This window comes from Callithrix jacchus, chromosome 15, assembly GCF_049354715.1.
Source record: "Callithrix jacchus isolate 240 chromosome 15, calJac240_pri, whole genome shotgun sequence".
Classification (NCBI taxonomy): Eukaryota; Metazoa; Chordata; class Mammalia; order Primates; family Cebidae; genus Callithrix; species Callithrix jacchus.
This window is the reverse complement of record NC_133516.1, coordinates 68,272,589-68,299,029: the sequence shown is the minus strand read 5'-3', so window position 1 is coordinate 68,299,029 and position 26,441 is coordinate 68,272,589. Positions and strand designations below refer to the sequence as shown.

Below are 26,441 nucleotides of genomic sequence, written 5' to 3'. Positions count from 1 at the left end.
GTGAATATGAGTGTTCAGGAACCTCCGTGTACATGTGAGGCTGTTTGTGTGTACACTTCCTTTGGACGTATCTACATGTCCTACATACATGCACACATGAACAATTTTGGAAGCTCTTCTGCTTGTGTGTCTGTGCAGGTGTGAGCCTTCCCAGATAGGTGCCAAGTATAGTAGGCCATAGATTGTGTCAAGTAAAGTGGACCAATGCATGTGCTTCCAAACCCCTATACCAATGGGATTCTGGGGGCTCTAGGTCCTTGTCTGTCACTTACCCAAGACAGGCAACTGTTAGAGAAGTAAGAGTGTGGGCTTTAAAATCAGGAAGGCTGGACTCAAACACCAGCTCTCCCACTGACTGGCTTGGCAGGAGATTCCCACCCTAGTTTTCTGATCTGTAAAATGGGGATACCACTTCCTGGTTTTCTTGTGTGAAAGGGCTTTGTAACATGCAGTGTGCCATGGCTCTGTTAACTATGAAGATGCTGGGGGAGTGAATTTCCCTTCCCATTCTGTGCCTCAAAGGTTTGACCCCTTTCCAGATGCTAAAACTGGAGGTGGCTCTGCATCTCTTAATGTGTTGCCATGGCAATCACTGCCTTCTGCTCTTCTTCTGTCAGCAGTGCTGGATGGGGCTCTGGTGTCCCCTCACTGCTGGGCCCAGGGTGAGGTGGAGGAGGAGAAGGCTCACCCGAAGTCCCTTTCCTTCTGAATCAGGTCAGGGAGAAGGGAGAATGTTGGGGGCTGTTAACTGTTGTTGTTGCTCTGTTCCTCTTACCATGCCCCCTCTAAGAGCAGCTTAGGGGGTCCTGGGGCAGCCATTCAGACATTAACAAACCTCCAAATCACCTGAGCAGCTTCAAAAAATGCAGACTTCTGAGTCCCACTCAGAAAGTCTGATTCAGTAGGCCTGAGGTACTAGTGTTTTCAGCATACCCTCCAGGACATTCTGATGGGGAAGTCCAGGAACCACACTTGGAGAAACCCTGCACTAGGGGTACAGGGCCTGAGGCAACCCGCTGACTTATGCTGCCAGTCCCCACAACATAACCAGTATCTTCCTTTATTCATTCACTCACTCATTCATTCACCTACTCGTCAATGTATTCCCTTACATTGAACCACATTTAAATAATTGTTTAAATCACTCACATTTAAATAATCACTCCCTCATTTATTTACTCATTTATTAGAACAAACATTTATTACTGTCTTAAGCTCTGGGAGATGGAGAGGTAATTACAGACACAGTCCCTGCTGCCCTACAGGAGGTTCCAGGGAAATGTTTTTCAAACTGTAGCAAAATGAGTTTAATGGATGGACTAACATGTTTTTTTAAAAAGGAAACAATAGATTATAATAGAAGATAATGTGCATAGCAGGCAGCAGGGGAAAATGATTTTTGGGAAACCTTTGTATCCACTGTGCATGCGCATGTGGGAAAGGGATCTCAACGTGCAGTGTATCTCTGGGCAGAGTGCTGAGGGCAGTGGGCAAAGAAGCAGATGCCAATACTGCATGCTGGGTGCTACAGTGAAGATGTGCTGGGGTGTTGGCAGAGTCTAGTCCCTCTGCCAAGTGACACAGAAGGTCCAGGGGAGCTTCACACAGAAAGTGCATTTGAGCTGGGGCTTGAAAATGTGCAGGAGTTTTCCCACTAAAGACAGTGGAAGGTGACCACAGGCAGAGGGAAGAGCATGTGCAAAGGCACAGAGGCAGGAAAGCAGTGAGGAGCTAGGTGACTTGGTAGGTCTGGAGCATGGGTGGGGAGGCTGGAGGGTGAGAGGCTGCATCCTAAAGGGCCTTGGGTGCCAGGGAAAGTGCTGGATTGTAATTATGACACCATCTGGAGCCACCAGAGAGAAGGTAGAGGGATGACATGGGCAGAGGAGCATTTTAGAGAGACCACAGCAGCAATGTGGGCAGAGAGGCCAGTGGGAGGCTCTGCTGTTTTGCAGCAAGGGATGGCAGTCATGGGAGTAGGGTGGTGGTTTGTGGTTGGGGGTGTGAGACATGGATACACTTAAGAAGTGTTTTAGAAGGTAAAATAAACAGGAACTGATGTCTGTATATGGGGAGGGAGGATGTGTAAGTGTCCACCTTGATGCCTGGGTCCCTAAGCTGGGAAGCTGGGTTGGAGGGGAAGCTGTTCACTAAAATCAGGTCCCTCAATTTGTTACAGAAACACCAGGGGTTTGATGTAGGTCCTGCTGCTTTCCACACAGAAAGCCAATGACTGAGATGATGAGTATTACCAAGGAAGAAAGTTTTAATCAGGTGCTACAGTCCAGGAGGTAGGAGCCCAGCCTCAAATCTGTCTCCCTGACCTATTAAAACTGGGGCTTTGTATAGCAGGGAGGAAATGTAAACATGTGTGAGAAAACAGGAACTAGGGAGGGGCCAGAAGCAATCAAGAGAATGAGGGATATTATCTGGTATAGTGATCTGATGAGTTTCAGTTCTTTGATACCTTTTTGAGAGGCCTAAGGTTCCTTTCCTGAGCAAGGAACTCACATAAAACAAATGTTAAGTTTCAAGCTTTACACCCAAAAGGATCAATTTCTATAGTTTTCCATGAGAATAGTCTATGGGGCGATTTGGCCGGTTTCAGTCTCCCCTTTCTATTGATCAATTACCCAGTCATGAGAAATCTGGTCTCAATCTTTCTGGTTGCTTCATCCTGAAGAGGGGTCTCCTACGCAGCTCCACACCATACGTGACCATGTGGCCACCCAGGAATCAAAGGTTAATCTAATATAGAGTTTTTTTTCTGACATGCAATCTTTCTCTCTCTAGTTCCCCACTTCCACCAAAGACAAATCACAGCAGGACCAATCTACCAGCAAAATAAGCTTCACTCCCATATACTTGGCCTGATAACCCACCAAGTACAACAAGGGTCATTGTTTATACAGACTCTCCCAAATTGGCTTTGCTGGAATCTCTCACAAGGCCATTTTAGTCAAATCCCTGAGAAAATAACCAGTTACTCCAATCGTGTTCCATTACAAAACAAAACATATTGTTATTAATTGTACGCAAACAAGCACATTACCGTGAATTAAGAATATTCACAAAGAGTTTCCATATTCTGGATAAATTAAGCAGAGAGAGAAAAATATCTTCAAATTCTGTTTACAAAAGTATGCTCCATTCAATGGCTTTAAAGTATATTTCAAGGCTATAAATAGCTCAAAAGAAAAAGATTCTCTAGACTCCAAAAAACAAAAAGAATCAGCAATATTTCAAACAACAAAAGCTATAAAAAATTATTTCTATCTCCCATTAGTTCAGTCCATGTCATCACCTTCTGCTCTGCCTCATACTGGGTTAGCAATCTTTACGAGCACATTGGCCTTTCAAGTAGTGCCCTGGAAATTCTCTCTCTAATCTAATGGCACAATCTCCAAAGTTATCAGAAACTGCATTCAAGAGTCCTTTTCATGAACTCCTCCAAAGAAGCAAGCCTTGGACTGTAGCTGATTATAAGTTGCTTTTTTTCTTTTGAGAAGGATCATAGCAAAACATCAATTGTGGATGACAAAAGTCTGCAGACAGCCATAGTTAAAGACACAGTTGACAAGGAAACAATTATTTCTGGGGCATAAAACAACTTAATATAATAATAATCACTACTGACAACATATATTGATGCATAACAGAATTTTAGGAATCTCGTACAATCCTGGAACACATACTAATAATATATCCATATAAATATAACGCAAAGGAAGCAAAATATCACCTCAGATTTGCCAATCCTACCTACATAATTCTAACATAACAAATAATCCTGATATGTCTCTCTCAGACTTCAGGGAACCTAATATCCAAGAAAGTTAGTTTAGGGTCAAGAGACTGAATGTCTTGAAAGTTTGCCCTTGGAAATTCTGCCAAATATCACAGTTTCAAGCACAAACTAATATCATAAGTCACTGTAAAAATAGTCATTCATTTAGCGAAGGTGGTAAAATAAAAACATTTACCTTTTGATAGATTTAGTTTCCCAAACAATAAGACCTAATAAAGACAGCATGAGGCCAACTAAATCTGTCTCTCCCTGCTCTGCCTTCTCCCTGTGGTATACTAAGAAGGTCAACATAACCTTTTATCTCTCAGTATCACACCAACATTTTATTCAAAAGAGAAAACCATATTTTACCTTTGTATGGTATATTACTAATGTTAAAGCTAATTTTATTAAAACCTTATAAAAATCTAATTGTAATCAGTTTGACTATAAGGGAGTCTTCCCTAAACTTTTAATAACTGTTTCCGATTTTCTATTAAAGAACAGATAAATGTTCCAAGAAAACCCTGTTACCCCAGATGCTGGCCTTGCATCAGTGTGCTTTTGATATTAATGTTTAATTTTAGAAAAACTCTGAATTAATCTTATCCCTCAAAATCAGCCCTTACAAATTCACATGCCTACCTTTTCTGCAATAATCCCTGGGTCTAGAGGGATTGAATAGTTTTAATTTCTGGCCCGTGTCTCACAAAAATGGTTCATTTTTACTGTTACCTTCTTCCGAGTCTGAAGATGAGGCTTCAACTGGTGTCAATGTTCAAAATTTAGCAGGGGCTGGTGCCTTCTTCAGACCCAGGAGTCAAAGCACTGTAACTTAACAGCACAAGCATTCATTAATATGATGTTTATATCACAGAAAGTTCTATCAACCTAACATGTTACAAATTAAAACACTGAAATTTGGCATTTAGGAGTTATTGCTTATAGCACTTCAAACCACTGTATTAAGTAGTTAGGTTACTCATTGCATGTTATCTAATTAGTATTAGCTAGTATTCTAGTGACAAAACTGTGACAAAATGGATCAAAAAGAAATAGGTCCTATGGCAAACTTATAAAAGTAAGACAGCTGACTTTTCTATCATTAAATGCAAATGTCAGTTTTGTCAATTCAGTAAGAGGATAAGTCATCCCTTTTCACTTAAATATCATACAACAAAACAAGGAGAAAGTAAGGACAAATGCACAGTAATTTCTCTTTAGCGATTTAAAAGAGCATTTGGGGGTGGGGTGGAGGGAGTGCAGTTCCAGCGAGTACAGCACAGAGGGTGAGTGCCCACCGCATTTCTGAACAAGTTTCACTGCCTACAGACCAGGAGATTCCCAGGCTGAAAAGTGCCACAAGTTTTCAGCATAGCAGTTTCACCCATTGCCAGTTGGTACACAGAAACTCACACAAGTCTCTGCGGTCTTTTCGACTGGTGCCCGGAACACCTGGGAGACAGAGCCACCCATTCAACTCAAAGGGAGGGGGCAGAGACAGGGAGCCAGGCGATCTGGCTCGGCGGGTACCACCCCCATAAAACAAGCAATCGGAAACGCTCTGGATTGAGAGGTTTGCAGCAAGCACAGCTGGACCCAGAACTGTCCTCCAGCTCAGTGTGGGGGAGGGTGTCCCTCACTACTGAAGCAGTCCACCACTACTGAGGCAGTTCACACAGCAGCTGGGCACAGCCTGCGGCAGCTCAGCAACATCTCTGCTGCCAGACTGTGACTTGACTACTCCGTGCGGGGCAGGGCATCTATGAAAGAAGGCAGCAGAATGACACAAACGTATAAATAAAGCTGACCTTCCTAGGACAGAGCACCTGGGAAAACAGGCAGTTATGAGTTCAGCTGCAGCAGACTTAAAGGTACCTGCCCAGCAGCTTTGCATGGAAACTCAGAGCTTCCAGCACAGCACTTGAGCTCCTATAAGGGACAGACTGTCTCCTCAAGCAACTCCCCAAACCCCGTATACCCAAAGAGACACCTCATAGAGGAGAGCTCAGGCTGACATCTGGTGGGTACCCTTCTGGGATAAAGATAGCAGAGAAAGAAACCAGTGGCAACCCTTACTGTTCTGCAGCCCCTGCAGGAGATCCCCAGGTGAGCAGGGTCTGGAGTGGACCTCCAGTGGTCCTGTAGCAGAGGGGCCTGACTGTTAGAAGGAAAATTAAGCAGAAAGAAATAGTTTCAACATCAACAAAATGGATGTCCACTCAGAGACTCCATCCAAAAGTCACCAATTACAAAGAGGACAGGTAGATAAAACCACAAAGATGGGAAGAAATCAGTGCAAAAAAGGATGAAAATACCAAAAACCAGAACACCTCTCCTCCTCCAAGGGACCACAACTCCTCACCAGCTAGGGGTCAAAGATGGACAGAGAATGAATCTGATGAATTGACAGAAACAGGCTTCATAAGGTGGGTAATAACAAACTTCTCAGAGCTAAAAGAACATGTGCTAACCCAATGCAAAGAAACTAAGAACCTGAAAAAAGGTTAGATGAGATGCTGAATAGAATAAACAGCTTAGAGAAGAATGTAAATGACTTGATGGAGCTGAAAACACAGCATGAGAACTTCGCAAAGCATACACAAGGTTCAATAGCCAAGTCGACCAAGCAGAAGAAAGGATATCAGAGATTGAAGATCATCTCAATGAAATAAAACGAGAAGGCAAGAATAGAGAAAAAAAAGAGTGAAAAGAAATGAACAAAGCCTCCAAGAAATATGGGATTATGTGAAAAGACCTAATCTACATTTGATAGGTGTACCTGAATGTGACGGAGAGAACAAATCCAAGCTGGAAAACAATCTTCAGGATATTATCCAGGAGAACTTCCCCAATGTGGCAAGGCAGGCCAACATTCAAGTCCAGGAAATACAGAGACCACCACAAAGATATTCCTCAAGAAGAGCAACCCCAAGGCACATAATCGTCAGATTCACCAGGGTTGAAATGAAGAAAAAAATGCTAAGGGCAGCTAGAGAGGAAGGTCAGGTTACTCATAAAGGGAAGCCCATCAGACTTACAGCAGATCTCTCGGCAGAAACCCTACAAGCCAGAAGAGAGTGGGACCAATATTCAACATCCTTAAAGAAAAGAATATTCAACATAGAATTTCATATCCAGCAAAACTAAGCTTCATAAGTGAAGGAGAAAGAAAATCCTTTATGGACAAGCAATTGCTGAGAGATTTTTGTCACCACCAGGCCTGTCTTACAAGAGCTTCTGAAAGAAGCACTAAACAAGGAAAGGAACAACCAGTACCAGCCACTCCAAAAACATACCAAATGGTAAAGACCATTGACACAATGAAGAAAATGTGTCAACTAATGGACAAAACATCCAGTTAGCATCAAAATGGCAGGATTAAATATACACATAACAATATTAACCTTAAATGTAAATGGACTAAATGCCCCAATCAAAAGATACAGACTGGCAAACTGGATAAAAAGTCAAAACCCATCCGTGTGCTGTATTCAGGAAACCATCTCACGTGCACGGGCACACATAGGCTAAAAATAAAGGGATGGAAGAAGATTTATCAAGCAAATGGAGAGCAAAAAAAAGCAGAAGTTGCAATCCTAGTCTCTGATAAAATGGACTTTAAAGCAACAAAGATCAAAAGAGACAAAGAAAGGCATTACATAATGGTAAATCGATGCAACAAGAAGAGCTAATGATCCTAAATATATACGCAAACGATACGTGAGCACCCAGATACATAAAGCAAGTTCTTAATGACCTACAAAGAGACTTAGGCTCCCACACAATAATAGTGGGAGACTTTAACACTCCACTGTTAATATTAGACGATCAACAAGACAGAAAATTAACAAGGATATCCAGGACTTGAACTCAGATCTGGACCAAGCAAACCTAATAGAGATCTACAGAAATCTCCACCCCAAATCCACAGAATATACATTCTTCTCAGCACCGCATGGCACCTACTCTAAGATTGACCACACAAATGGAAGTAAATCACTCCTCAGCAAATGCAAAAGAAGGGAAATTATTACAAACAGTCTCTCAGACCACAGTGCAATCAAATTAGAACTCAGAATTAAGAAACTAACTCAGAACCACACAACTTCATGGAAACTGAATAAGTGGCTCCTGAATGTTGACTGGATAAACAATGAAATGAAGGGAGAAATAAAGATGTTCTTTGAAACCAATGAGAACAAAGACACAACATACCAGAATCTCTGGGGCACATTTAAAGCAGTGTCTAGAGAGAAATTTATAGCAATAAATGCCCACCAGAGAAGCGAGCAAATATCTAAAATTGACACCCTATCATCAAAATTGAATAAGCTAGAGGAGCAAGATAAAAAAAATTCAAGAACTAGCAGAAGACAAGAAATAACTAAGATCAGAGCAGAACTGAAGGAGATAGAGACACAAAAAAACCTTTCAAAAATCAATAAATCCAGGAGCTGGTTTTTTGAAAAGATCAACAAAATAGACTGCTAGCCAGATTCATAAAAAAGAAAAGGGAGAAGAATCAAATAGATGCAATAAAAAACGATAAAGGGGATATCACCACTGACTCCACAGAAATACAAATTACAATCAGAGATTACTATAAACAACTCTATCCACATAAACCAGTAAACCTGGAAGAAATGGATAAATTCCTGGATACTTGCACCCTCCCAATCCTAAACCAGGAAGAAGTCAAAACCCTGAATAGAGCAATAACAAGGGCTGAAGTTGAGGCAGGAATTAATAGCCTACCAACCAACAAAAGCCCAGGTCCAGACGGGTTCACAGCTGAATTCTACCAGATGTACAAAGAGGAGCTGGTACCATTCCTTCTGAAACTATTCCAAACAATACAAAATGAGGGAATCCTTCCCAAATCATTTTATGAGACCAACATCATCTGGATACCAAAATCTGGCAGAGACTCAACAAAAAAAGAAAACTTCAGGCCAATATCCATGATGAACATAGATGTAAAAATCTTTAATAAAATACTAGCAAACTGATTGCAACAGCACATCCATCATGATCAAGTAGACGTCATTCCAGGGATGCAAGGCTGGTTCAGCATACACAAGTCTATAAACATAATCCACCACATAAACGGAACCAAAGACAAAAACCACATGATTATCTCAATAGATGCAGAGAAGGCCTTTAGCATAAAATTCAACAGCCTTTTATGCTAAAAACTCTCAATAAACTAGGTATTGAAGGAACATATCTTAATAAAAGCTATTTATGGCAAACCTACAGCCAATATCATACTGAATAGGCAAAAACTGGAAGTATTCCCTTTGAAATCCAGCACTAGACAAGGATGCCTTCTGTCACCACTCCTATTCAATACAGTATTGGAAGTTCTAGCCAGAGCAATTAGGCAAGAAAAAAAAAAAGATATTCAATTAGGAAAAGAGGAAGTCTAGTTGTCTCTATTTGCAGATGACATGATTGTATATTTAGAAGACCCTATCATCTCAACCCAAAATCTCCTGAAACTGATAAGCAACTTCAGCAAAGTCTCAGGATACAAAATCAATGTGCAGAAATCACAAGCCTGTCTATACGAATAACAGACTAACAGAGAGCCAAATCATGAGCAAACTCCCATTCACAATTGCTTCAAAGAGAATAAAATACCTAGGAATACAACTAACACAGGATGTAAAGGACCTCTTCAAGGAGAACTACAAAATACTGCTCAATGAAATAAGAGAGGACACGACAAATGGAGAAACATTCCATGCTTATGGTTAGGAAGAAACAGTATCCTGAAAATGGCCATACTGCCCCAAGCAATTTATAGATTCAATGCTATCCCCACCAAGCTACCTATGACCTTCTTCACAGAACTGGAAAAAACCACCTTAAACTTCATATGGAACCAAAAGAGAGCCTGCATAGCCAAGACAATCCTAAGCAAAAAGAACAAAGAGGCATCACGCTACCTGATTTCAAACTATACTACAAAGCTACAGTGATCAAAACAGCATGGTACTGGTACCAAAACATATATAGACCAATGGAACAGAAAGGAGGCATTGAAGGCAATGCCACACATCTACAACCATCTGATCTTTGACAAACCTGACAAAAACAAGCAATGGGGAAAGGATTCCCTGTTTAATAAATGGTGTTGGGAAAACTAGCTAGCAGTATGCAGAAAAGCAGAAACTGGACCCCTTCCTGACACCTTACACTAAAATTAACTCCAGATGGATTAAAGACTTTAAGACATAACACCATAAAAACCCTAGAAGAAAACCTAGGAAAAACCATTCAGGACATAGGCATAGGCAAGGACTTCAAGACTAAAACACCAAAAGCATTGGCAACAAAAGTCAAAATAGACAAATGGAACCTAATTAAACTTCAGAGCTTCTGTACAGCAAAAGAAACAATCATTAGAGTGAACTCTAATGTAACCAACAGAATGGGAAAAAATATTGCAGTCTACCCATCTGACAAAGGGCTAATATCCAGAATTTATAAAGAACTAAAACAGATTTACAAGAAAAAAAACAAACCCATCCAAAAGTGGGCAAAAGATATGAACACTTTTCAAAGGAAGACATATATGAGGACAACAAACATATGAAACAATGCTCATCATCACTGATTATTAGAGAAATGCAAATCAAAATTACGTTGAGATACCATCTCACACCAGTTAGAATGGTGATCATGAAAAAATCTGGAGACAACAGATGCTGGAGAGGATATGGAGAAATAGAAACACTTTTACACTGTTGGTGGGAGTGTAAACTAGTTCAACCATTGTGGAAGACAGTGTGGCGATTCCTCAAGGACCTAGAAACAGAAATTCCATTTGACCCAGCAATCCCATTACTGGGTATATATCCAAAGGATTATAAATCGTTCTATTATAAAGACACATGCACACTTATGTTCATTGCAGCACTGTTCACAATAGCAAAGACCTGGAACCAACCCAAATGCCCATCAACGATAGACTGGACAAGGAAAATGTGGCACATATACACCATGAAATACTATGTAGCCATAAAAAACTATGAGTTCGTGTCCTTTGTAGAGACATGGATGAATCTGGAAACCATTATTCTCAGCAAACTAACACAAGAATAGAAAATCAAACACCACATGTTCTCACTCATAGGTGGGTGTTGAACAATGAGAACACATGGACACAGAGAGGGGAGCATCACATACTGGGGTCTGTTGCAGGTTGGCCAAGGGAGGGACAGTCGGGGGGTGGGGAGGTCAGGGAGGGATAACATAGGGAGAAATGCCAGATGTAGGTGACAGGGGGATAGAGGCAGCAAACCACATTGCCATGTGTGTACCTATGCAACAGTCCTGCATGATCTGCACAGGTACCCCAGAACCTAAAGTACAGTAAAAAAAAATTAAAAAATAAAAGAGCATTATCCCACATTTCTAAGACTGGTTTCTAGATACAGTACTGAGAACTGATTAGGTAATTTTCACCACCACAATCTTCAAACTACTGCAACACCTGCATGTATTTTGTTTCCAAGAACACACATGAAGGCCCATCAGTGATAAATGGCTTGGGATCAGAGATCACTGGAAGGTCTCACAATTTTTTTTATTACTACTTAATCCAAGTGAATATTCCTTAATTTTAATAATGATAAACACAACTAAATTAGTTTGAGAGAAATCTCAACCAATATAATTTCCCTAAGGACAAACCCAGTCTTTCTTGAACTGTACCCATAACACAGTTTTTCCTCATTAAAGGAAAAGATCTGAAACCAACTCAAGTCATTGATTGAACTGAATTACCTTGGAAAGAAACATCACTTAAACATTTCTACTACTTTTAAACATACCTACTTTATAACATTTAAACCTACCTACTTTTCCAAATAACAAAATATGTAATGCATTATTTCTGCTCAGAACTTGTAAAAACAAGTCTTTTATTTTTGCCAGGATCCTTAAAGCTCTGATAGATTTCAACATCATCAGAGGTAAGCAAAACAAACCAAATTCCAAATGGCTGGCGTACTCCATCAATTCCTGTGGGCCCAACAAAGGTAGCCTAGGAATTCCAGCTAAATAGAATAAATGACAACTTGCTAGAAATTCATAGGAAACAAAATAACAATTCACAGAACCAAATAAAAGCCTTCCACTAGATGCTAAAAAATATTGATGGATATTCATACACAAACAAATCCCAAAGAAGAACAAACAGCAAATAAAAATTAGAGGCAAAAACAGGCCAGTCACCATGGCTCATGCCTGTAATCTCAGCATTTTGGGAAGCTGAGGCAGGTGAATCACTTGAGGTCAGGAATTTGAGACCAGCCTGGCCAACATGGTAAAACACCATCTCTACTAAAAATACAAAAATTAGCCATGTGTTGTGGCATGTTCCTGTAGTCCCAGCTACTTGGGAGGCTGAGGCAGGAGAATTCCTTGAACCAGGGAGGCGGAGGTTACAGTGAGCTGAGATTGCAACACTGCACTTCCAGCCTGGGCAACACAGTGAGACTCCATCTCAAAAAACAAAAAGAAGCAAAAACTAATAAATAAGAAACCGATCCCCAACCTTGCCCCCACTCAGTCTACCCCGGAAGTTACAGTGTTATCTGGAGTCCCCAAACCCCACATGATGAATATTTTATTCCTGATACACAATTCAGTATAAGTCCACCATTATCACCATACATCCTGTGCAATCAAGAAATTCACTCTAGACACATGACTAGTAAGTATTAGTAAGAATTCTAGTGCAAAACAATTATCAAATTCTTTTTGCATTTCTTGGCAATATTTCTTATTTTACCTTCATCAATGATATGAGATAGTTCCCTTGACCCTTCTGTGGGATTCATGAAGGAGTGGCTTTCTTACTTGGTCCACAGCTCTCAACCCCTAGGAGCACACAGGAGAGGGGTGCAGAGGCTGGGAGGAATGCTTCTGGGCAACTGGCAGTAGCAGAACTCTGTGCAGGCCTGCACCAGTGTCTAGGGGTTGCCCATGACCCCCAGAGCCCTGTGTGTTACCATGCACTCTTTTAGTTTTGCTATGCATGGACAGCTTAAGTGTTAGACAGCTCAGTGGAGGGTCAGTGTGACAATGTCTTACACAAGAACTAGGGTCCTTGTCCCATGTCCAGGAAGAATCAGGTTGCATCAATGAATTGAAGATGGTAAATGCTGACGATTTTATTGCTAATAAAAGGTGACTCTCGGTGGGATGTGAAGCTGGAAAGGGGATGGAGTGGGAAGGTAGTCTTCCCCTGGAGTTTGGCCAGGAACTCTGAGGTCCAATTGTCAAGCCCTCCCTCTGAAGTCAAGCTGCTTCTCATTGATGTCACGCCGCTTCTTCTCTTCACTCCTCTGCTGCACTACTCTGCCAGTGGAGACTGGGGATTTTATGGGTATAGGATGTGGGGAGAAGCAGGCCACAGTAATTTTGGAAAAGGCAAAATTTGGGCAGGAAAACAAGAAAACATGCTCTCACTTTGGGCCACAGATCTAAGCTTGAGGGTGAAGTCCTTGCCAGGGACCCTGCTCTTTTTTACCTAGTATTTCCCTGCCTTCTATTCATATCATCAAGACTAAGAGGTTATGAAAAAGTTAACTAGCCGAATGTCTCTGATTCTCTATCAGGTTTTAAATAATATTTTATTATCTAAACTTTTTCAACTTCCTGTTTTCTCTGTATGTGCATGAACATAAACACACAAATGGGAAAAACTACATCTGACTTATACAGACCATCCACGACATGACCAGGCTTTGTGTTCAGTCCCAGACTTTCTTCTTTTTGTTCTTTTCATAAAAAAAAAAACAGGAGAACAATCCAAGATGGCTGATTGCTAACATCCCGGGATTGCAGCTCTCAGGGAAGGTGCGGAGAACTAGAGGACGCCACACTTTCAGACAAATTCTGGTCGCTCACGGAGCAGAAGATCCCCCAGTGGAGGAAACACACGGGTGGCCAGCGCAACTCTTGTGGCCAGCGCAGTGGTTCCGCGGGCACCTCGGTGCGGCAGCGCTCGGCGCAGAGTAAACGGGACCAGTTCCCCTTCTGACCGAGGTTTGGAACCCCAGGAAGGCAGAGTCGCCTACTACGGACACAAGAAGGAAGCCAGACAGGAGAATCCTGGGCAGAAAAGCACCATCAGTTTTAACGCCGCCGTTCTGGCCCTGGGAACTAATAACCTGGACGCCCACTCAAGAGACCTAATCTGAAAGTTGGTAAATGCAAAGACGGCAAGAGGATAAATTTACAATGATGGGAAGAAACCAGCGTAAAAAAGCTGAGAATACTCAAAGTCAGAACGCCTCTCCCTCTAAAGATGATCACAGTTCCACATCAACAATGGAACAAGGCTTGATGGAGAACGAGCGCATCCTGATGACAGAATCACTCTTCAAGGAATGGATAATAACAAACTTCGGTGAGTTAAAAGAACACGTTGTAGCCCAACGTAAAGAAACTAGGAACTTTGAAAAAAGGTTTGATGAAATCCTATTGAGAACAGACAACTTAGAGAGGAGTATGAGTGAATTAATGGAACTGAAGAATACAATACAGGAACTCCGAGAAGTATGCACAGGTTTAAACACTCGAATTGTTCAAGCAGAAGAAGGGATATCAGAGGTCAAAGTCCAACTTAATGAAATAAAACGTGAAGAAAAGATTAGAGAAAAAAGGATAAAAAGGAATGAGCAACGTCTCCAAAAAATGTGGGACTATGTGAAAAGACCAAATTTACGTTTGATAGGTGTACCTGAATGCGACGGAGAGAATGAATCCAAGCTGGAAAATACCCTTCAAGATATTATTCAGGAAAATTTTCCTAAACTAGCAATGCAGGTCAACATTCAACCCCAGGTAATACAGAGAACACCACAAAGATATTCCTCAAGAAGAGCAACCCCAAGGCACATAATCTTTAGATTCACCAGGGTTGAAACGAAGGAGAAAATACTAAGGGCAGCCAGAGAGAAAGGTCAGGTTACCCACAAAGGCAAGCCTATCAGACTTACAGCAGATCTCTCAGCAGAAACTCTACAAGCCAGAAGAGAGTGGGGGCCAATATTCGACATCCTCAAAGAACAGAACCTTCAGCCCAGAATTTCATATCCAGCCAAACTAAGCTTCACAACTGAAGGAAAAATAAAATCTTTTATGAACAAGCAAGAACTCAGAGATTCTATTACCACCAGGCCTGCTTTACAAGAGCTTCTGAAAGAAGCATTACACACAGAAAGAAACAACCAGTATTAGCCTTTCTAAAAATACACCAAAAAGTAAAGAGCACCAACATAAAGAAGAATTTACACCAACGAATGGATAAAACAGCCAGTCAACATCAAATGGCAGTAACCCTAAATTTAAATCAACTAAATCCCCCAATCAAAAGACACAGCCAAAACCCAGTGGCATGTTACATCCAGACCTGTTTCACATGCAAGGATACACAGACTCAAAACAAAGGGATGGAGAAAGATTTAACAACCAAATGGAGAGCAAAAATAAATAATAAATAAATAAAAAGCAGGAGTTGCAATTCTCGTATCGGATAAAATAGATTTTAAAGCAACAAAGATATAGTGGTAAAAGGATCAATGCAACAACAAGAGCTAACGATCCTAACACCCAGATACGAGACTTAGATTCAATGAGACAGAAAATTAATAAGGATATCAAGGACTCGAACTCAGATCCAGAACAAGTAAACTTAATAAATATTTATAGAGCTCTCCACTTCAAATACACAAAATATACATTCTTGTCAATACCACATCACACCTACCCATAAGTTTAAATGAAACATTGATTGGCCATTATTAATACTCAATTTTTTTCAAAATAAAGCAATATTTCCATTTACTCTCCCTCTTTCTCTTCCTCTTTCTTCCTCTCCTTTACTTATTTTTTTTTTCTTTCCTTCTCTCAAAAAAAAAAAAGAAATCAACTTGTAAACCTCTAGATCCAGGTCAGCAATGTCTCTCTCATTGCACGATTTCCTTCCTTCCCTTCCCTCCCTACCTCCCCGCTTCCTCCCTTCCTTCCTTCCTTCATCCCTTCCTTCCTCCCTACCGTCCTTCTTCCCTCCCTTCCTGCCTTCCTCCCCTCCACAAAAAAAAAAAAAAAGAAAAAAAACAGTCATTTACTCCAGGAGAAAAATTAACTATATAAGATACTCTCTCATACAAAATTATTATCTTTTCTTCATAATCTTTCTTCCCCCAAAAGTACATCCTCCTATTCAATTTTCTTTACACCTCTCTCTTACTTACTGGTTTCTTACTACCTTGTTTCATAAACAACCATTTTCAAGTCCATAATTTGAATTAACTTTTAGATAACTTCTGAACTAGATAAAATTATGCTTTTTCTCACTAATATCTTTTTTCGGAATATTTTATATGTAGAATTACATGTTAACTAGAATTCTTACCCTAAAGTTCTAGTGAAACCCTAGAAACTAAGAAATACTAACAATCAGATACTAGCATTTTATAGGTGAGAACAATTCCATAATTTTTAGAAACATATTTCCTCATATCATAACCCTTTCTTAATTGAAGATGATCCAGATAGCCAATGAGTATCAAAAATAATTTTAAGGTTTTTAATTACACAAAAGCTATATCTAAAACCTTTATCCCATTTACAAGTACTCAATCCTTTCATTTTTAACAGTTTATCCAGATTACTTCTGAAAATTGAGATATTAGACACCATCATTTAAAGTTAGTTATTTCCTTATTAACCATTTTATAATCTGTGAATATCAGGTGTTCACCAAAACAAGATTAAAGTTAACTACATCAGTAGTTTCACCAGCAATTCAGAAGATTCAGCTATTTTCATTAAACCAGTAACACAGTCTTAGTTATCAAACTTTTGCACAAAGATCATTTTGTTTTGGCTGGGTTTATAGTTTTATAAGCTTCTATGCCAAACCCTGACACCTCAAAATGTCTATCAGAGACAAATATAAAATCCAGATAAAAACGTATGCTAACAATTCTGAAGACACTTTTATTTTTAATCAATTTTTTTTTTTTGAGACAGAGTCTTGCTCTGTTGCCCAGGCCAGAGTGCAGTGGCACCATCTTGGCTCACTGCAGCTTCCATCTCCTGGGTTCAACTGATTCTCCTGCCTCAGACTCCTGAGTAGCTGGAACTATAGGCGTGCCACCACACCCAGCTAATGTTTGTATTTTTAGTAGAGCTGGGGTTTCACCAGGTTTGCCAGGCTGGTATCAAACTCCTGACCTCAGGTGATCCACCTGCCTTGGTTTCCCAAGCTCTGGGATTATAGGCATGGGCCACCATGCCAGGCCTCATTTTACCAATAGTTTTAAAGTCAGTTTGTTTAGCAAACATCTACTTAACTCATGTGAACTTGTGCAGACTTATTTTCTTAATTTTTGAGCACTCTTATTTATAAGCCAATCTGGTAGATATGACATATAACTTACATACCCATAATCACATCTAGACAGGTATACACACACAAAGATCCAACAACTTTTATAACACCTTGAAACTCTGGCCATGAGAGAGCAATACAAACTCATTGGTTTTACACGGTTATATTTTGTTTGCCCCAGTAGGTAATCCACTGAAGGCTGTGAACCAAATCTTGGGTAAAGCAGTTTCCATGGCAGTTTGCTTTTTAAAGGCCCAACCTCTCCAGACTCCAAAGAACACTGGGGCCAAACATCACCAAGGTAGAGCATCATATACTAACCAAGCCCAGCCCTGTTTAGAACAGCAGCACAAAAGCCTGGATACATGGAACTTCATGTCACTCTCCCATTCAACAGCAAACTCCAAACTCCAAACAATACTGGGGCCAAAAGTATTGCAAAATGATATCAGGTTTACCAAAGTCTAATTTCCCATCACACACACACACACGCCACACAGACACACTCACTCACCAGAACACAATCCAACTGCCGCAGCAACAAACAAGCCCTCGAAGTGTCCACACCAAAACAGTCAGGGCGCTTCCCTTTCCCTGTTGGGCTCGTTCAAACAGCAAATGGAAATTCTTTAAAAAATTTCCCAAACTGAAAGGAGCAGATCCTGCTCTCTAGGCCCACAAAGGACATTCACCTATATGGATGTAAATGTCAAATTTCAAAGGCAGTTCTTCCAAGGTAATCAGGAACATGATTGGGACTGGCTGTGGCAGAGCCACAGCAAGACTGAAACTCATCTCCAGTCAAAGTTGGGTGGGCAGCTGCTTAGGAGGGCCTCTGAGACTCCAGCCCTCTGCCATGAACTTACCACACAGAAAGTCAATCACTGAGATGATGAATCATTGCCGAGGAAGGTTTTCATCAGGTGCTGCAGCCCAGGAGATGGGAGCTCAGCCTCAAATTCATCTGGCTGACTGACTAAAACTGGGGTTTTCTATAAGAGGGAGGAAATGTAACAACGTAGGAACTAGGGAGGGGCAGGGAAGCCATCATGACAAATGAGGGGTCTGCTATCTGGTGAGTTCCAGTTTTTGGATACTTTTTTGAGAGGCCTGAAGGAGGTCCTTTCCTGAAGAAGGAATTCAGGCAAAACCAATACAACTTTCAAGCTTTAAGCCCAAAAGGATCAATTTCTATGTTTATCAAAAAGAACAGTCTATGGCACTATTGGGCCAGTTTCAGATTCAGCCCTTCCTCAGGGTGGTCACCTGATTTCAGCTCAGCCTCTCTCCTTGGGAAGCAGAGGTAGTTACCCAGCCCTCCAAATAAAGAGGGGGGAGGTTTTATGACTTTATATATATATATATGTATATATATATATATATATATATATATTTTTTTTTTTTTTAATTGCTGGGCGGGCATGATGGCACATACCTGTAGTCCCAGTCACTGGGGAGGCTGAGGTGGAAGAATCCCTTGAGCCCAGGAGTTTGAGGCAGGCATGAGCTATGATTACACCACTGCACTCCAGCCTGGTGATAAAGCGAGACCCCATCTCTAACACAATATAAATAAAAAGTAAAATTGAGCCAGGAATGGGGGCTCATTGTGGAAATCATAGCACCAGCAGGGTGCTGTCCCTAATCTGATTTCCTCCATACTAAGCCCCTGGAGGCTTACACGTCCCCTCCCCCTTGACATCGGGCATGGCCTGTCTTGAATTCTGGCCATGAAATATGAGAGGCAATGATGAATGTCACTTCCAGTCAAAAGCATTTAGTTGCTGCTGCTCCACTTTTTACCACTCTCTAGCTGGGACGCTGCTGCCGTATAAGAAAAAGATAGGCTTTTTAAAATCATCTTAGTCTCTAAGTGAAGGGCCCCACTCACCCGGGCCAATCCCTCTTGTTAGATAATGTGAGTAAGCAATAAACTTGTGTTGGCCAGGCACAGTGGCTCACATCTGTAATCCCAGCACTTTGGAAGCCAAGGCGGGCGGATCACCAGAGGTCGGGAGTTCAAGACCAGCCTGACCAACATGGAGAAACCCCGTCTTTACTAAAAAATACAAAATTAGCAGAGTGTGGTGGCGCACTCCTATAATTCCAGCCACTTGGGAGGCTGATGCAGGAGAATGGCTTGAACCTGGGAGGCGGACTGCACTCCAGCCTGGGCAACAAGAGTGAAACTCCGTCTCAAAAAAAAAAAAAAAAGTTGCTTAAGCCACTTTTTATCATGCCACAGTGCAGACCCTGGCTTCCCATCCCCTTCAGTGTCCAAGCCCAGTTCCCCCCCACCAAGACTTTCACAGCCCGGCACCATCCACCCCTGAGGTGAAAGTGAATCCAGGTAAGCAGCTCCATAGCCTAATTTATAATCACCCGATGGATTCTTCCTGCTCACTGCACAAAACCCAATCCACTAAGACCATGGCATTCCAGTAAATAAACAATTTAATTGACACAAGGCTAGCCACGCCACTGTACCACCAGGAGACCGAGCTATTACTCAAAACAGTTTCCTCGAAAATTCCCAGGCCAGGATTTCTCAAGGGTAGTGTGGCAGGTAGGGGGCCAGGGGAATGGGTGCTGCTGACTGGTCGGGGATGCAGCTACAGGGATGTGGGAAATGGTCCTGGCAAACTGAGTCTGCTTCTGGGTTGGGGCCACAGGACTAGTAGAGTCAAGAGTTGAAGATCCGGGTGGGGTGATCTGGCCATCAGAAATGCAAAAGCCTGAAAAGACGTCTCCAAAGGCCAATCTTAGGTTGGACAGTCGTGAACTGGGGAAGCTGCAAACACTGTGGCCTCAGGAATAACAGCTGGTAATCAGTTACATGTACCCCTTAGCAGAATTCAGGCTCCTCTCCTCCTCCTAACCTGGTGGCCTTTCATTAACTCTATAAAACCGGTTTAGTTTGGGGAAAGGGCTATTATCATTTAGACTACGAACTACCATTTCTCCCAAAGTTAGCTTGACCAAAGCCGAGGAGTGACCAAGGATGGTTTGGAGGTTAAAGACAAACTGCGGGTTGGTTAGATCAGATTTCTTTCGCTGTCATAATTTTTTATTATAACTTTTGCAAAGGCGGTTTCAGGTTTTGTACTAAGACAGGTCTTCTAAACAGATCAAATACTTGTGCTCCCGCGCGGTCCCCAAAATCACAGAGACTCATTTCTGCATTTCCTCCCTAGGCGGAGGCAAGGCCCCGCCTCCTCTGGCTCACCATTCCGATTGACATTCAAGCTGACCAATCAACTGGTAATCATTCCGATTGATACTCACGCTGACCAATCAGCACGCTATTGGGAAGTGGGTCTGGCTCTCTGGACGCACACGTGCGTTGTCCATGCTCGGGAGATGGGCGGCCGCCGTGTTAGGGGCAGTGTTTTGGGCTAGGTCTGGCGGCAGCGCCTAACTGTCCGCGCAGCGCTGGAGGACGCAGGTTTTGGCACCGAAGCCCAGTGATTAAGGACCCCCTCCCCCTTGCGGGACGAAGGCTGCGACAGGGGGAGGGCACGTGCTGGATCTGGATCGGTTAGATGTTACCTGAAAACAGCCCCCTTGGCCTCTCTGAGCCTCGGTGCCCTCGGCTATAGAGTGGGACCGGTCGTACCTGAATTTTCGAGAGGGTCAGCCCAGACATCTGGCCACAAATGAGGCATTTGTCAGAGGCCACAGGATTTGGGAAGAGGCGTGCAGACATAGGAATGGGCGGCACCCCGGGACCGAAAGATTCCCGTTGCTTCTCCCGCCTTTTCCAAAAATCAGAACTAACCCAGAGGCTCCCGCCAACGGTCGGGGCCCCTCGGGGACCAGCCCTTCCCGGGGCTGCTGTCAAAGAACCTCAGTCGGGAGGAGTTGGTTGATGCGCTGCGGGCAGCCCTGGTGGACCGGAAAGGAGGGGTGAGAGGGACTCCCGCGGGTGCGATCGAGCTCTCCAAGGAAGCCACGGGATCAGCCCTGCTTCTGCCTCCCGCTAGCAGCAGGAGCTGGGACGAGCCACCTAATTTGCACCCTCTCCCCGCTTCTAACCCTGACGAAGTGGGGTTACGAGCAGGGAGACGATGCAAATTACTAAGGAGCCTTGCACCTAGCAGCACTCAGTAATGGGGGTTGCTGTACTAGATTATTGTTTATCGGCTGCTGTGGTTTACGCCTGTAATCCCAGCACTTTGGGAGGCCGACGCGGGCGGATCACCTGAGGTCAGGAGTTCAAGACCAGCCTGGCCAACATGATGAAACCCCATGTCTACTAAATTTATAAAAAAACTAGCCAGGTGTGGCGGCATCCTCTTATACTCCCAGCTACTCGGGAGGCTGAGTCAGGACAGTCACTTCAACCTGGATGGCAGAGGTTGCAGTGAGCCGAGATCATGCCACTGCACTCCAGCTTGGGCAACCAAGAGCAAAACTCCATGTTAAAAAAAAATTGTTTATTGATAAACAAAACACAGGCTTTGGAGTCAGACGTATCTAGGCTCTGTGATCAGCTTGCTGTGTGGCTTTAGGAAAATAATGGAATTTCTCCGAACCTCAGTCTCCTTTCAGTGATTTATTTCTTTTCTCCCCTATTTCTTGAAGATCTGCTGGGTTCCAGGCACTGTTCTAGGCAGGCTGTACAGTGTTGAAAAAGATAGATGTGGTTCCTGCTCTCGGGAGAAATGTGTGTCGGAAAATAAATGAACAAGTTACTAGTGATCAGTGCTGTGCATAAACTAAAACAGGGTTTTATGATTATGAGGAACAGTAGGAGGAGAACAGACATTAGATTGGAGATTCGGACTTCTCCATGATGTGACTTTTGAGCCAGGATGATAGGGAGCCAGACCTGGGAACTTTGGGGACAGAGGAAACAGCAAGTGCCAAGGCTCTGAGGTGGCAGAGGAACAGAACGCAGTTCAGTTTGGGTGAGGTTAACTCACGTCTGAGAGTCATCGTAGGGCCGAGTGCGAAGATGCAGGAGAAAGTGCTCTGGAAACTCTTTGAGTGCTGCATAAAGCGTTACCATTGCTTTTGCTGATGTTCATGTGTATATGTTTCAGGACCTCTAGTGACACTGAACAAGCCACAGGGTCTTCCAGTGACAGGTATGGTCAGGGGATGTGGGAAGGGAATGCAGTGGAAGGGGATTTCTCGTCTCTGAGGGTGGGAAAAGTGAAGGTTTGGCCTCCTGTATTTTTTCTTTCCTATTTCCCAGGAAAACCAGGAGAGCTGACATTGCTCTCAGTGCTGCCAGAGCTGAGCCAATCCCTGGGACTTGGGGATCGGGAGCTCCAGGTTGTCCGAGCATCTGGGAAGTAAGTGGTGGGGGTGACAGGAGGCTGGGAGTACAGGCATCTGTCTGTGTTGGGGAAACAGCTGCTTGGGGATAAGCTGAGACATTTTCCTTGGGAAGGTTTGAGATCTTAGAGTTGGATACAAGTACTGTGAAGAGGAGGAAGCTGATGGCTCTGGGTTCAAATCCTCAAGTGCAAACGGTGTGATTCCAGGCCAAGCATGACACCTCCCTGAAGCTGGGCACAGTGACTTATGCCTGTAATCCCAGCACTTTAGGAGGCCAAGGCAGGAGGATCACTTGAGCCCAGGAGTTCAAGACCAGCCTGGGCAAAATAGACCCCATCTCTGGAAAAAACAACAAAACCTTCCCTGAGGCCATGCACAGTGTTCACGCCTGTAATCGTTGGGAATTTGGGAGGCCGAGGTGAGAGGATTGTTTGAGTCCAGGAGATCAAGACCAGCCTGGGCAATGTGTGAAAACCCTGTCTCTGCTAAAAAAAGAAAAAAAAACACATACACACAAAAAAAACTAGCTGGGCATAGTGGCACATGCCTGTAGTCCCAGCTATTCAGGCAGCTGAGGTGGGAGAGTCACCTGAGCTTAGGAGATGATGGCTCCAGTGAGATGAGATCCTGCCACTGTACTCCGGCCTAAGCAACCGGAGTGAGACCCTGTCTCAAAAAACAAAAAACACCCTCCCTGAGCCTCAGTTCTCCTAACTGTAAAATCAAGAAAATAATACGCATGCTCAATGTGCAGTCACTTCTCCATGACTGTACTTGTGGCAGGCATTGCTAGTGGATCCATGATACCCTTTCCTCTAACTGCCATCAATTAAAGATGGTACTTGAGATGAAATATTTCTGTAGTTCCACAAACTCATGAGCTTTTTTTGTGGGGAACTTAAGAGCTAATATATGCAGAATTTCTAGAAGAGTTCTGGCACATGGTGGACAATCGTTATATTTGGCGCTGAGCTCCCTGGGGCCTGGGCCAGAATGAGAACCACATGAAGCTACATAGTCCTGTTATATCAAACAAGGGGAGACCTTACTTGTTACTCAGGAGTGGTCTAGGTGGTAGTCCTGGTGTTAGTGTTTGGCCTGAAGCAGGTCCGTGTTGCTTCCTAAGAGCCTCCTTTTTAGTGGGTGAGTCTAAGGGACTTTAACTTGTGTGATTTGTCTCCTTACTCCAGGGAGACCTCTGGGCTTGTACTCCTCTCCAGCTGTCCCCAGATGACTAGTCGCCTCCAGAAGTTCTTCATTCATGCACGGAGAGCCCAGAGGCCCACAGCCACCTACTGGTGAGAGGCGCTGGGAGGTTCCTAGGGTGGTGGGGAGGTCCCAGCAAGCCATGATGTGATCTCCTCCTGCCCCTTTCTCAGTGCTGTCACTAATGGGATCCCAGCTACTTCTGAGGGGAAGATCCAGACCGCCCTGAAACTGGAACACATTGATGGGGTCAATCTTGTGAGTCCGGGTATGGGCAGGGAAGAGGAGGGATGCTTCTAGATATAGTATCCCTACAAGTCAGGGGTATGGATTTGGGATGGCTGGCTCTCCTGTCCCCTAAAACAGGCAAGTGACCACTGCCTAGACTGTGGCCCTGCCCAGAGTCTGTTGGGAGCAGGGAGGGTCTAGGTATAGCTGCCAGGCCTATGTAATGCTTGTTCCCTCTTGGCTGGCACCACAGTCAGTTCTGGTGAAGGCCCCATCCCGAAAGGACATCCTGGAAGGTGTGAAGAAGACTCAGCCACTTTCCTGTGTTGGCTACAGGCTCTGGCTGTGTCCTGGTCCAGCTGCAGCTGCTGACAAATCGATCTGTCACCTCAGCCTAAGCGGGTGGATTACGATGTCAGGAGTTCAAGACCCGCCTGGCCAAGATGGTGAAACCCTGTCTTTATTAAAAGCTACAAAAACTAGCTGGGCGTGGTAGCAGGCCCCTATAATCCCAGCTCCTTAGGAGGCTGAGGCAGGAGAATCACTTGAACCCAGGCAGCAGAGGTTGCAGTGAGCCGAGATCGCACCATTGCACTGGAGCCAGGCGCAGTGGCTCACACCTGTAATGCCAGCACTTTGGTAGGCTGAGGCAGACAGATCACTTGAGGTCAGGAGTTCGAGACCAGCCTGGCCAACATAATGAAACCTCGTCTCTACCAAAAATACAAAAATTAGCTGAGGGTGGTGGCATGCACCTGTAATCCTAGCTCCTTGGGAGTATGAGGCAGGAGAATCGCTCCATTGTACTCTAGCCTGGGAGACAGAGTGAAACTCCAACTCAAAAAAAAAAAAAACAAAACTGCATTTGGCTCAGGGAGGCGAGGGGCTGGGGATACAGAAGTGATATCAACAGCAGCCTGGGGAGCAACTTTTTGGCCACCAGAGGTGTATGTGACCAGGCCCAACTGGAGGAGGCAGCTCCAGGCCAGCACCCCAGCAGCAAAGAGCAGGCCTTAAGCCCAGTGGCTTCAACAATTAGGGTTACATCTCATCATGAGTGGATCCCACAGCCAGGCAGATGGACAGCTGTGATCATCCTGACCTGTTGTGTGTCCGTTTCTGGATGCAGGAGCCGTAGTACCAACCTCACTGAAACCATATGGTCTGAGAAAGGCAGGTGGTGTTTCTAAAGGACGGGGAGGGGCGATACTGGTCGGACAGAAGGAGCAGCTGCCCACCGTCTCTTCTGGCTCTTCTCTTGCTCAGTGTTCTCCAGTCAGCTGCAGGTGCACATGGTACTACAGCTCTGCCCTGTGCTTGGGGACCACACGTACTCTGCCTGCGTGGGCACTGACCTGGGCCAGCGATTTCTGCTGCCAGCTGAGAGCACCAAGCCCCAAACACAGGTACTCCAGCCCACCTGCCTGCTGCTTTCTGGGAGGTAGAGGGAGACGTGAGCATGGGCAGCATCTCCAGACCTTAGCTGTGAAGTTTGCGACTACTGGGAGGCAGCCCATTTGGCTCCCAAGTCTCTCTCTGTACCCATATCTTGCTGTGTGGCCTTGGGCAAGTAACACCTGCTCTCTTGGGCTTCATTCTGTCCATCTGTTCAATAAGGGAGTTGAAGTGGCTGATTTTTTTTTTTTACTTTAAATTCTGGAGTACATGTGCACATCTTGCAGGATTGTTACATAGATATACACATGCCATGGTGGTTTGCTGCCTCCATCCCCCGTCACCTACATTAGGTATGTCTCCTAATGTTATCGCTCCCCAATTTCCCCACCCTCTGCTATCCCTCCCCTAGCCCCCCCACCCCCCAACAGACCCCGGGGTGTGATGTTCCCATGTCCATATGTTCTCATTGTTCAACACCCACTTATGAGAACATGTGGCGTTTGGTTTTCTGTTCTTGTGTCAGTTTGCTGAGAATGATGGTTTCCAGATTCATGGCATACATACTACCACGTACGTTCCATTGTCTAGAGCTCACTCATGTCTTGCCAAGCTGCGAGAGGGCTGGGAAACGCAGTTGAGCTATGCCTAGGAAGAAACTGATCGGGCGACCCCTTAGCCAGTCTCTGCTGCAGTGTGAGTGCCTGTGTGAATGTCCACGCCTGTGTGCAAAGAGGAAATGATTAACAGCTGCAGAGCAGGGAGGAATGGAGGAAGCACTTGCCTTACTCCTTACTCCCATTTCCCTTAGAGCTGGGTACTCAGCTGCTTGGAACATGTGGGGCTGAACACAACATGGCTTTCCCATTCCAGGTCCTGGATGAAGCCCTTCTCAGACGCCTCCAGCTGACCCCCTCCCAGGCTGCCCAGATGCCCTTGCACCTCCACCTACATTGGCTCCTCCTCCCAGGCACCAGGGCCAGGGACACCCCCATTGAGCTCCTGGCACCCCTGCCCCCTTATTTCTCCAGGACCCTACAGTGCCTTGGGCTCCGCTTACAATAATCCTCCCTTTGTTCCTGACCCCTCACACACACACTAGATAGTGAGGGTGGGAGC

At 43.9% G+C, this 26,441-nt stretch overlaps 1 pseudogene across 1 annotated transcript; it reads left to right on the top strand.

Annotated features, from left to right (window-relative positions):
• The first annotated feature begins 18,256 nt into the window (after positions 1–18,256).
• LOC100399982 (mitochondrial mRNA pseudouridine synthase RPUSD3-like) lies at positions 18,257–25,146 on the top strand (annotated as a pseudogene). Its single transcript, XR_013527764.1, has 8 exons — positions 18,257–18,282; positions 20,402–20,468; positions 20,588–20,744; positions 22,253–22,297; positions 22,408–22,507; positions 23,684–23,791; positions 23,873–23,957; positions 24,181–25,146. The product of XR_013527764.1 is annotated as a mitochondrial mRNA pseudouridine synthase RPUSD3-like (transcript).
• The last annotated feature ends 1,295 nt before the right edge of the window (positions 25,147–26,441 follow it).